We start from the raw sequence: 12987 nt of genomic DNA on the forward strand, positions 1-12987 counted from the left end.
TTTTTTTATTCCAGATGAATTTTTGGAGAGTTTGTTCTAGATCTTTGAAATATGCCATTGGTATTTTAATAGGTATTGCATTGAGTCTATATATTGCTTTAGGTAGTACAGACATTTTAATGATGTTGATCCTACCAATCCATGAACATGGTATGTCCTTCCATTTGTTTATGTCTTCCTCTATCTCTTTTTTCAATGTCCTGTAATTTTCAATGTCCTGGGCTTTTCTTGTTACTCTCTTTCTAAATCTTTGAGTTGTAGGGTTAGATAATTTATTACCATTGCTTCTTGTTTTTTGAGGCAGGTCTGTAGAGCTATGAACTTTCCTCTCAAGACTGCTTTAACTGTGTACCATAGATTTTGGATTGTTGTGTTTTCATTGTCTTTGGTGCCATGATGCTTTTTATTTATTCTTTAATCCCTTTGGTAACCCAGTCATTGTTTAATAGCATGCTATTTAGCCTCCAGGTGTTTTATTATTTTAAAAATTGTTTTTATTGTTGTTGATTTCCAGTTTTATGCCATTGTGGTCTGAGATGGTGCTTGATATGATTTCTATTGAAGAGACTTTGCCTGTGACCCAATATATGGTCTATCTTTGAAAATGACCCATGTGCACTTGAGGAGAATGTATATTCTGTGGCTTTGGGGTGAAATATTCTGAAGATGTCAATTCCATCTGATCTAGTGCATCATTTATGATTGATGTTTCTTTGCTGATTTTTTGTTTAGAGGATTTGTCCAATGGTGATAGTGGGGTATTAAAGTCCCCTACCTTGACTGTATTGCTATCAGTCTCTCCCTTGATATCCTCCAAAAGTTTTTTTTATGTATTTGGGTGCTCCTGTATTGGGTGCATATATTTACCAGAGTTACGTTTTCTTGTTGGATTGCTTCCTTTAGTATTATGAAGTGGCCTTCCTTATCTCTTGTTATGTCCTTCACTTTGAGATCTAATTTGTCTCATATAAGTATTTCTATGCCAGCTTTTTTTTTTTTCATTTCCATTTGCCTGAAAAACCTTTTTCCATCCCTTCACTGTCAGTCTGTGTGAGTCCTTTTTTCTGAGCTGGGTTTCCTGTAGACAACAGGTATATGGGTCATGTTTTTTTATCCACTCAGTTACTCTGTGTCTTTTGATTGGGGCATTTAATCCATTTACATTTAAAGTTATTATTGATAGTTACTTGTTTGTCACCATTTTATTCTTTACCCCATGTTCCTTCTTCGTTTCCTATTTCTTTTTTACAGCAGACCCTTTAGCATTTCTTGCATTGCTGGTTTGATGGTAATAAACTTCCTTAGTCCTTTTTTGTCTGTGAAGCTCCTGATTTCACCCTCAATTTTGATTGATAGCCTTGCTGGGTACAGTATTCTTGGATTCAGACCCTTCCTTTGCATGACTTTTTATATTTCATTCCATTCCCTTCTTGCCTGATGTGTTTCTGTTGAGAAATCATTTGCTACTCTGATGGAGGATCCTTTGTAGGTAACTTTCTGTCTCTCTCTGGCCACTTTTAAGATTCTTACTTGTCATTGGTGTTGGCTAATGTAATTACAATGTGCCTTGGTGTTGGTCTTTTGGGGTTCATTTTGTTTGGGACTCTGAGCTTCTTGGATTTGTGTGAGTTTTTTCTTCCCTATATCAGGGAAGTTTTCTGTCATTATTTCTTCAAACAGGTTTTCTATTCCTTGCTCAGTTCCCTCTCCTTCTGGCACCCACCCTATTATGCGGATGTTGTTTCATTTCGTGTTGTCCCAAAGTTCTCTTAGGTTCTCCTCAGCTCAGTGGATAGAGCGTCGACCTGTGGACTCAAGGGTCCCGGTCAAGGGCATGTACCCTGATTGCGGGCACATCCCCAGTGGGGGGCGTGCAGGAGGCAGCTGATCGATCTCTCTCATCGATGTTTCTAACTCTCTATCCCTCTCCCTTCTTCCTTGTAAAAAAATCAATAAAATATATTTAAAAAAAGGGGGGGGGATTATATGGAACTCTAGTAACATAGCCTTTTCTCCCCTTTGGGCAAAAAGCAATTAATGGGGATTTCTTACACTGCAGCCCATTTTGGCAATTTCTATGTGGGTCACAAATTGGATTAGACTTTGCTAAGCATTGCAGACCTCAAACAGTGTATCAGTTCTTACAGAGATGAAAGTTGGATGATACACTCTTAAGACATTTCAGTTGAAGATTGAAAGATACAGAAAAAAAAGACAGACTAGCTTCAGAGAGGATGCCATAGTCTGCTATTTAAATGTCACCAACATTTTGTCCCTTTGCGATCAATATGTTTTTCCTGCCAGCAATCGATCCGGTGGTGGTTTTAAATGATGGCCCCAACATTCTTTGACATTTGCCCCTTCAAGAACTGTGACCTATACTATCCCCTGGACACGGATTGGGCTTGTGACTGCTTTGTACAAAAGAGGATGGTAGAAGGTATATTTCTCACACAAAAGGCCAGGCAGCTTCTAGCTGATTCTCTTAAGGTCCTTGCTCTGGGGGAACACAGCTGCTACTAAGGAAGTTTGATTGCTCTGAGACAGAAACATTGAAAAAACCCCATGTTGGCTCTTTTGTCAACATCACCGGGTCAATTTGTAAGCAATAGCCAGTCTCCACTGACTCGCTGTGTGAGGGAAACATCTGGAACATGCAGTCAGAACAAGCTTTTAGATGCCTGCAGCTCCAGCCAACATCTGGATGTAGCATCAGGAGACATACCAAGCCAACCACACCCTTCCAGAAGTCCTGACCCACAAAATTGTGACCCCAATATTTGTCGTTTTAATATTTCTACGTTTTGGGGTAATTTTTTATGCAGCCAAAAATTATCCAGAACTTTTCACCATACTTTTAGGTATAATCTTTGTTTCCAGGTTGATGATGTACCACCTGTACTTACCAGTTTACATACGAGGAAACTGAGATGCAAAGAGGTGAAGTTACCCCTGCAAAGTTTTACAGCGAGGCTGGTACAGGAGCAAGTGGGCAATGTGTGTACAGTGCTTAGCCTATGCTTGATCCATAGTAGTCACACAGTAAAATACAAACCATCACTATGACTGTCACTGTGATGATTATTATTTAAATGGAAAGCCTCAAATAAAGTGCTCCTTGAACACCAGGCTGCACCTAACAGTGCTTTGTATTAAAACTTTGAAATACCTCGTACCTCTCTTGAATTATTAAAGTGACCAGGGAAGTCTTCCCTGCCATTTTCTGGATTTTGTAGGAACATTCAGAAATGCCTTGCCCTCCCACGAAGTGCGGGAATGGACAGAGGAGCAGTAATCAGGTCAGAGGCTGTCTTTATCTTGGGCAAGTCCCAGGACGCAGCTGGCTCTGTTTCTTTGTCTATATCAATGGTTCTCAACCTTCCTAATGCCGCGACCCTTTAATACAGTTCCTCATGTTGTGGTGACCCCCAACCATAAAATTATTTTCGTTGCTACTTCATAACTGTAATTTTGCTGCTGTTATGAATTGTATTGTAAATATCTGATATGCAGGATGTATTTCCATTGTTACAAATTGAACATAATTAAAGCATAGTGATTAATCACAAAAACAATATGTAATTATATATGTGTTTTCCGATGGTCTTAGGCGACCCCTGTGAAAGGGTCGTTCAACCCCCAAAGGGGTCGCGACCCACAGGTTGAGAACCACTGGTTTATACAATGAGAGAACTAGATCTCTAGATAATGTCAGAACTCTTTGGCTTAATATTTTTCTAATTTCCAAGGTTGTTTAAGATAGTATAAGTATTTCTGGGATGGAAGATCATTAAGCCCTCTCTTTTCCATGGCTGGTGGGACCTCAGAATTATAGGAGCCATGGGCATCTAGGAAAGAGGCGATGTGGTGGAGAAACACTGTCAATCAGAAACAGATTAAGTGGTGGAAAGACAATCCCCAAGAGACACTTCAGCTTCAGCTACTGCCCAATACCTCTAGGATCCCGGGGATAAAACCAAAAATGCTGCAGCCTGGAAGACAATGATGGTAAAAGTTTTAAACTGGGTGACTGCACATGTCCTATCCCCAGGAAGTCAGTCTTGCCTGGCTTCTAAACCTCTCACTTTGTAGGTGAGGGAAATGAAATCCAAAGAGAACTGGTTTACTAATGACCACTGTGACAGTAAGGCTCATGGAGAGATCTAGGACCTACAGATTCAGGGGCCTTTAAAACTGCATGTTATGTCATTTGAGGCTGTAGATCACGAAGAGGTGGCTTGGGATAAAGGCCCAGAAAATTGTAAAACATCCCACCAAGACATCCCAAATAAAAATGGAGTCCAAGGTGGGAAAAAAGCAAGGAGCTTGCTCTGTGAACATATCTTCTTGGCAAATGCCCTGTTCTGCTCAGATCCTAATGTATTTATACTTCTGTGACATGTTTATATTGAAGAGGGGTCAGCAATTTTTTTCTTCTCTAAGGGGCCAGATCATATATATTTTCCACTTTGTGGGCTATGTGGTCTCTGTAGCAACTACTCAACTCTGCTGTTGTAGCATGAAAGCCGCAATAAACAATTTGTAAGTGAACGGGCATGGCTGTGTTCCAACAAAACTATATATCAAAACAGGCAGCAGGGCAGATTTGGTCCACATAGGTAGGATTTTCTAAAAGTTACGGAAAGTAAATACCTCATGTAACTCATAATCATCTTATAGAAGTTATAAATGTCCCCTTAACTAGCATATTTTATTGCTTAGTTATTTACATACACACACACACATATAATTTAACAGCTCTAATTTTATGGATGAAATTTTTAAAGAAAATATGACAAAATCTATTTTCTTCGCTTGTTTAAAATTGAATGTGTGTATTCACATCACAAACGGAAATAACGCCACGCAGGGTGTCCTGATGAAAGAGGGTGTGGGCCTACCTGACAGTGAGAGGTTAGGAAAGGCCCAATAGAAGAGGTGACAGTTGAACCAGAGATTTTTGTTCAGATAGTGATGAGTCAAATCACCAAGGATGAAGGTATTTTTCAGGGATAGACACATCATCCTCTATAGAGTTGCATGGTCAATGCAGGAACCCTTGATATTGTAAATCATGAAATTCTCAAGGGTGATTTGTCCATCCACGTTCTGGCATTTTCCTGTCATTTTAATGTTATTTTTTTTGTCAGTTTTTGTCAATATTTAGTCATCTTAGTTTCCTTATAATCAATTTCATAATTGATATCTAGTGTAGTAGGAAATCCACTTTTAATAGCAACATAAGTTTGGAAATACTCGGATGAGATGAGAATCACCCATGTTGCTGTCAGGGTCACTGAAATCTTTTCTGAATCTACCTTACCTGCTTAGGATACAAACGTACTTCAATATACACAGCAGTGGGGCGCTGAGCCACCCCATCCCAGTCATCTCGGATACACTGCACTTTGTCTTTCTTTAAACTTGCGTTTCATCTTAAGTGATTTCTTTAGATAGGGAATGGAAAATTGAGTTTTACAGTATACGGGTGTAGCTGATTCATAGCAGCCACATGATTTATTGCCTTAAAAAGTTTTTTAAACTTCCTTTAAGCTCAGAGATAGAGTGTTTTATTAACAGTGTCCACAACAGACACGGGAAGGGAGAAGTGGTAGCAAAGGTGTCACATGTGAGCAAGCTATGGTGTAGATGGTTCTGCACAGACTTTCTCTGTTATGGGTTTCATATTTTTACCCTCTGTTCACTTACAGATTGTTTATTGCTGCTTTCATGCTATAACAGCAGAGTTGAGTAGTTGCAACAGAGACCACATAGTCCGCAAAGCTGAAAATATTTATTATCTGGTCCCTTTGAGAAAAATAAATTGCTGGCCCCTCTTCAATATACACATGTCACAGAGGTGTAAATATAACAATCAACCATAGCTCAGAGTTTCCATGTGGGCATAATTTTGGGGGCTAAGAAGATGTTACTTGCTAATACCACTACGTGGTTTTACACATTCAAACATAGAACTCTAGCATATTTGTATTTATGTTAATTACATATTGACTTATGTAATAATTTGTTTAAAATAAAGTGAATACTTTTACACTTGCTACTCTTCATAGAATTTCTAGCAAATTACTTTTTGGATATTGTTTGAAAATAAGGTTCTAACCCAGAGAGAGCAAAACAAAACAAAACAAAACTCTGGCATTTGGAGTCAACATCTTGGCACCTGAACTAGGAATTCTGTCAGGGTGCCTCTCTGAGATGGTGAGTGTAGTTAATCTATTGCCACCCTGAGTATCCCAAGAGGAAGATTGAATGGAGCATCTGTGGAAGCTCCTTTAAGGCGGGACTCTATCTTAAGTTAAAGTTTTACTTTCTGTTTTATTGGGCCTCTGAGTCTTCCTTCTAGTTCATTCTGAATTAATCTGTCTATCCCAAGAGTTACAGTGCAGACTAAAGCAAAATCAATGAATTCATCTAGGTAAACTACCCTCAAGCTATGTCAGCTGCTCAAAGAAGAAAATGAGGCTCTCTGAGAGCTTAGCACAGACATGGGCAAACTACAGCCCGCGGGCCGGATCCGCCCGTTTGAAATGAATAAAATTAAAAAAACAAAAGACCGTACCCTTTTATGTAATGATGTTTACTTTGAATTTATATTAGTTCACACAGACACTCCATCCATGCTTTTGTTCCAGCCCTCCGGTTGGGTCCAGTTTAAGAACCCATTGTGGCCCTCGAGTCAAAAAGTTTGCCCACCCCTGGCTTAGCACATCGTTTTTGATCATTCAGTGAAGAAGATTGCAGCTTTCAATAAAGCACTCATTTTAAGTATGGCCATTCAAGGAAACTATCTCATATACAGGTACATAGAGAAGGAAAAACCTAAGGAACAAATTGGAAATATTTTTAAGTTTATCTATAATGCCAAAGTATTTCAAGGACAGTGAGGATGACCTTATCAATCTTCATTATACTATCAAATAAATAAAGTAAACTCTACGATTTTTTTGCAAATCTATCTTAAGTCCTCAAGTTAGTGCCTCATATATCTCTTAACAATTTTAGGTTATATGATTATGCTCTATGCTTTTTTTTATAATGAATTATTCAATTTTTGATTCTTAGAGAAGAAAAGAATTTTAGACATTATATCATCTCTCAATATATATGTACAATCTTAAATACGTTTTTATTATCCTGAATATGATTTGAGGTTTTTTTTAATGGATATTAGTAAGTCCTTAAAACTGCTGTAGGGTGATATTATTTTTTATTCTTTGGTAATAGTTTTTGAAAACATCTAAAGTTTTCTTTTTCTGTTTCATTTAATATTAACAGTATTGGTATTGAACTTTCTTATCGATCCATCAAGTAACTAAAATAATAAAACATCTATTCAGCTCAAATTTAAGACAGAAACATAAGGCAGAAACTATGACATCTGTTTTTTTTCTTGTTTTTTCATTAGCACAGTGATGGCAAACCTATGACACGCGTGTCAGAGGTGACACGCGAACTCATTTTTTTGGTTGATTTTTCTTTATTAAATGGCATTTAAATATATAAAATAAATATCAAAAATATACATCTTTGTTTTACTATGGTTGCAAATATCAAAAAATTTCTATATGTGACACGGCACCAGAGTTAAGTTAGGGTTTTTCAAAATGCTGACACACTGAGCTCAAAAGGTTCGCCATCACTGCATAACACAGTACATGGTTACCTGGAATAAAATATGTTAATAATGTTTATTTTTAAAATCTAAATAAACCCATTATTTTAGAGATAAAGGATTTCAGGCCCAGAGAAGGTAAGAAAGTTGCTCTATGTGACACTATATGATGATGATTTTAAATTTGTTAGAAGAATAAAGATGATTTGTGACCATGTGTATTTGAATTAGAAAAAAATACAGTAGATTTTTTGAATTAAATACATCTAAATACTATGTTACCTTCATAAGACATTTTAGCCTTTTTTTTATTTCTATAACCACCAATTGTATACTAGATTTTATGGCTGCCATGTGATACTTTTATTTTCTAACTCTTATAATCCATTTTTAATAATCAACCTGCAACTGAGAAAGCTGATCTACATAGACCTGGCCTAAATAAATAAATTTTGAATATTTTATTAGTACATATAAATATAGCAGAACCAAAGTCTGAAAAATGTAAGTGTAATTTTCCAGGGGTTTTTATTATATAATTCAATATATGATGAGCTATGCGTATCTTTTAGATTTCATCTCTTACCTTATCATCAATGTTACTGCCTAATATGCCCTTTTGTAAAAGACCTATTACCTCTTAAGTGAACTAATCTTGAGCAAATCCATTAGATATATTACCAGTGATTTTTCTTTCCTACTGCTGGTTTTGCTGCTAAATTAACCCACACATAGATTTCAGACATCCCATGCAAGTTATTATTCATAGTTCTTTGAATTTATTCCATGGCCTCTGCAGCTTTTACTTTTCTTTCCCACTTAGTGTAGGCTAGTGGTTCTCAACCTGTGGGTCACGACCCCTTTGGGGGTCGAACGACCCTTTCACAGGGGTTGCCTAAGACCATTGGAAAACACATATATAATTACATATTTTTTTGTGATTAATCACTATGCTTTAATTATGTTCAATTTCTAACAATGAAATTGGGGGTCACCACAACATGAGGAACTGTGTTAAAGGGTCGCGGCATTAGGAAGGTTGATGTAGGCACTCATCTGTCATTGCATTAGAAACCTTGATGCCCCTGTATTCATATTACCTGATAATGAATTAAGAATGTCTGTGATTTTTAAAGCAGTCCTAAGATTAAAATATTTGTCTCCTATTTATTTTGCAAGGTTAAACATAAAAATGTGACTGGTATGAATATTTGGCCATTCTGACAGAAAATTTGAGAACCAAATAATATGTTAAATGGTTCATTTTAATGAAGTTGAAACATACTATCTTGTCAGAAAATTGTCAAATAATTCATATTATGGATTTGACATTGCAAAGTGCCACAGTGAGGAAGGAAAGTTAAATTGACTTTTTAGAGAGACTTTACAAGCTTTCTAAAGCTTGTGTGATTAGTAAATATAGACCATGATCAGTGATTAGTAAATATATACCATGTTTGTTGTTCATCACAAATGCTCACCTTTACCAGAGGCGTTATCCACGATTGAGAGGAAAACAGCATGGTTTTAGAGTGAAGATGAGCTGGATTGAAAAGTGGCTTCATCAACTAGCTGAGTGCATGACCTGGACACTGATTTAACTTTGTTAGATTCAATTTACTTGTGTGTTAGGTTGGGATAGAAGTTCTCATATAATGAAACTGTTGCCGGTATTGAGATACTTCACATACATGGAACTTAATTCTTGACAAAGTTTTTTTTTTTTTTTTTAAACACAATATCTGCATATATATATATTAGAGAAAGATGCTAATTAACTGGGACACTGTAACGGGTCAACTGGACAGGAGGAGGCTGCGAGCACAGCGTCAGGGGCTGGGCGGCAGGGGCCTCCTCATGCCTGTGCTAGGAGAGGGCCTGATCAGCCGCGGCTGTGGCTGCTTCAAGGGCTGGAGAGCGAGGCAGGGCCAGACTGGCTACTCAAGGGTGGTGGTGCCACGTGATTTCAAATTACGCTGGGCTCCTAATCTACACTAATAAAAGAGAAAAATGGTAATTGGCGTACGACGATACCCTTTTCATTGGCTAATCAAGGCTATATGCAAATTAACTGCCAACTAAGATTGGCAGTTAACTGCCAACAAGATGGCGGTTAATTTGCATATGTAGGCACAATGCAGGGAGGCGAAAGGGAAAGCAGGAAGAAGCCCCCTGCCACTGACAGTGATCAGAAACCCAGGGGGGAGCTAAGAGCTGGGGGGCAGGGCAAAGGCGGCCTTAGGGCCGCCTTTGCCCTGCCCTCCAGCCATGATCGGAGAATCAGGCGCCTTTGCCGCCCTGGCCAGTGATAGCAGGAAGTAGGGGTGGAGCCAGCGATGGGAGCTGGGCACGGTCAAAGCTGGCAGTCCCGGGAGCTAGGGGTCCCTTGCCGGGGCCTAAAGCGGAGCCCATGATCGCGGGGCTGCTGCAGCTGCAGGTCCCCGCTGCCCGGGCCGGACGCCTCAGCCAGAGGCGTTAGGCCTGGGCAGGGGCGGAGCCTGCAACTGCGGGGAGCTGGGGGTCCCCTGCCCAGGCCTGACACCTCTGCCGGAGGCCTCAGGCATGGTCAAGGGGCCGATACGGTGATTGGTGATCGGAGGGTGATGAGGGTCAACTCCTCTGGCCGAGGCATCAGGCCTGGGCGGGGGGCTGAGCCGGGGATTGGGGGGATATGATGATCCCCTTGCCCAGGCCTGAAGCCTGGGTCAGAGGCATCAGGCTTGGGCGGGGGGTGGAGCAAGCGATCAGAGGGAGATGGGGGTCCCCTGCCCAGGCATGATTCCTGGGCCAGAGGCCTCAGGCCTGGGCAAGGGGCCGATCAGGTGATCAGAGGGTGATGGGGGTCTACGCCTCTGGCTGAGGCATCAGGCCTGGGCAAGGTGCAGAGCCAGCAATCGGAGGGGTCTGGGGGTCTCCTGCCCAGGCCTGAAACCTCTGTCAGCAGCGTCAGGCCTGGGCAAAGGGCCGATCCTGCGATTGGAGGGTGATGGCGGTCAACGCCTGAGGGCTCCCAGTATGTGAGAGGGGGCAGGCTGGGCTGAGGGACACTCCCCCCACACACACACCCAGTGCACAAATTTCGTGCACCAGGCCCCTAGTATTTAATATAAAACAATTAAATTCTGACACAAGAGTGTCTGTAAACTACAAAGGCACTCTATATTATACCTTTAGGGCTCGGGGAAAATACCAAAGGAAAGGAGAAATTCGAATTACTCCCTCCCCAAGGCTGGGGTTCAGACCTCCTCACAGAAGGTGTAGCTCAGTCTCTTGACAGTAGCTGTGATGCAGGCTTGGCCCAATAGAGCTGGTTTGCCTTCAAGCAGCCCTCCGGAGGACATAGGTGCAGGCTCTCAGCCTGAGTGTGCAGAGAGAGCAGAGGCTCAGAGGGAGGCAGAGCCTGAGCAGATGGGCCTATGGACACTGCTCTCCATGTTGGAGAACTGGGGGAGGTGATCACCGGGCTTGGCAGAGGTTCCGGGCAGGAGGCAGGGAGCAGGGCTCTCCGAGATTCCTGGCCCTCACCCTCACTTCATCCACCCCCCAAGCAGCAGGAGCTCTTCCTCCTGCAGCCCCTCCTCACCCCCTTCCAGTGCAACATCCTGAGTCAGTGTGGGATCTGCTCACTGAAGGAGACATGCTTAAAGGAACGTGTCCATTATCAGCACAGAACAGACGTGGAAGGGGAGCTCCAAGTGCCTTAATAGCTTGGTGGTCACCTTGGGATCTCTGGGAAGTTAGCACTTGTGTTGTCCCTTCCTATAGAGTATGGACTTAGGAATGAATCTATTCAACTCTGTGCAACTAAACTGGTATCAATTTTAAAGTCAAACGGCAACTGGTAACCAGTGGTTTTGTTATCAATGGAAGTGGATTTCTTGAGGAAAAGTAATTCCTGAGGCCCCCAAGGGAGGATGAGGTTTCCTGGAAAGCTTGATTGATGATATAAAATCGAGGGCATTCCCCTCCAAGGCCCCATCTCTGTCTGCCTCACCATGGAATAAGTTCAATCTTGTCTTCAGCGGAGCCAAAATGAAGGCCACTGCCCAGATTTTCTGTGCCATATTAAAGCACAGTCCAATCCAGGATCCAGCTACCTTAGCTGTGTCCCAGCTACAGTGCATTGTGTGTGGGGTCTGCATGGCCCTGGGCCATGCAGCTGCTTAAGGCCACGTGGCTATGGAGAGAGAAGAGGTGAGTGCTGGTCCGGGAGCAAGAGAGCACAAGAGTGAGCAAGTGCACAGGAGCGAGAGAACTCTTTGGGGATTTTAACTTCCCAAGACTGTGCCTGCTTCTGACGGGGCCACCCGCTAGCCCAGTGATGGTGAACCTATGACACGCATGCCAGGTGACACGCGAACTCATTTTTTTGGTTGATTTTTCTTTGTTAAATGGCATTTAAATATCCTATCTAATAAAAGACAAAAGGGGTAATTAACTGTACCTCCGCTACGCTTCCCATTGGCTAATTAGGGTGATATGCAAATTAACTGCCAACAAAGATGGCGGTTAATTTGCATACATAGGCACAATGATGGGAGGTGAAAGAGGAAGGATGGAAGAACAGTGATCGGAAACCCAGGCAGCAGGTAAGAGCTGGGTGGCGGGTAATCACCATCGGAAAGCCGGGCTGCAGGTGAGGCAGCACCCCTGGCCCCCCGGGGTGCTGCGGGGGTGCTGCCTCGCCTGCAGCCCTGTGATCGCATGGCGATTGGAGGGAGAGAGAGCCGGGGCGCAGGCCGGGCAGCACCCCTGGGGGCTCCGGGGTGCCGCCCGGCCTGCACCCAATGGTTGCCATGGTGATCAGAGGGAGAGAGAGCCGCATTGGGATCGGAGAGCCAGGGCGCAGGCGAGGTGGCACCCCGGCACCCCAGCACCTGACATGAAAGGTCGGGGATGAAATGACTTTTCCCAACCACATCTGCAAATATCCCGGGGAAGGCAGCACTGAAGAGTTCACAACAACTCTCTTACTTGGCAAGGAAGAAAACAGTTGGCAACGGAAACAATCCCTTACATCAAAGTTAAGGTCCCTCTGAGTAAAAAAGAATATTTCCAACGTAAAGGAGGGAGCAGGCAAAAATAATAGGTTCTCATGACTTCCACTGAAGTTTGAGCATATGACAGAGTCAAAATGAACATACACATTAAAACAGACAGTGGACATTCAAGTGACCTGAATCAACTGTCACTGTTTGTCCGAATAGCAGCAATGCTTATGTGATAATATAGTTTAACAAACATACAAAACAAGTCACATGATAAGAGAGGTTCGGCTTCTAAAGTAAATTGAATATGTTCTTTAAAAATTCTCATGTCCTCCCCTCTGACTATAATTCTTAATTTTCCAATCA

The sequence above is a fragment of the Myotis daubentonii genome, chromosome 11 (genome assembly GCF_963259705.1).
Source record: "Myotis daubentonii chromosome 11, mMyoDau2.1, whole genome shotgun sequence".
Lineage (NCBI taxonomy): Eukaryota > Metazoa > Chordata > Mammalia > Chiroptera > Vespertilionidae > Myotis > Myotis daubentonii.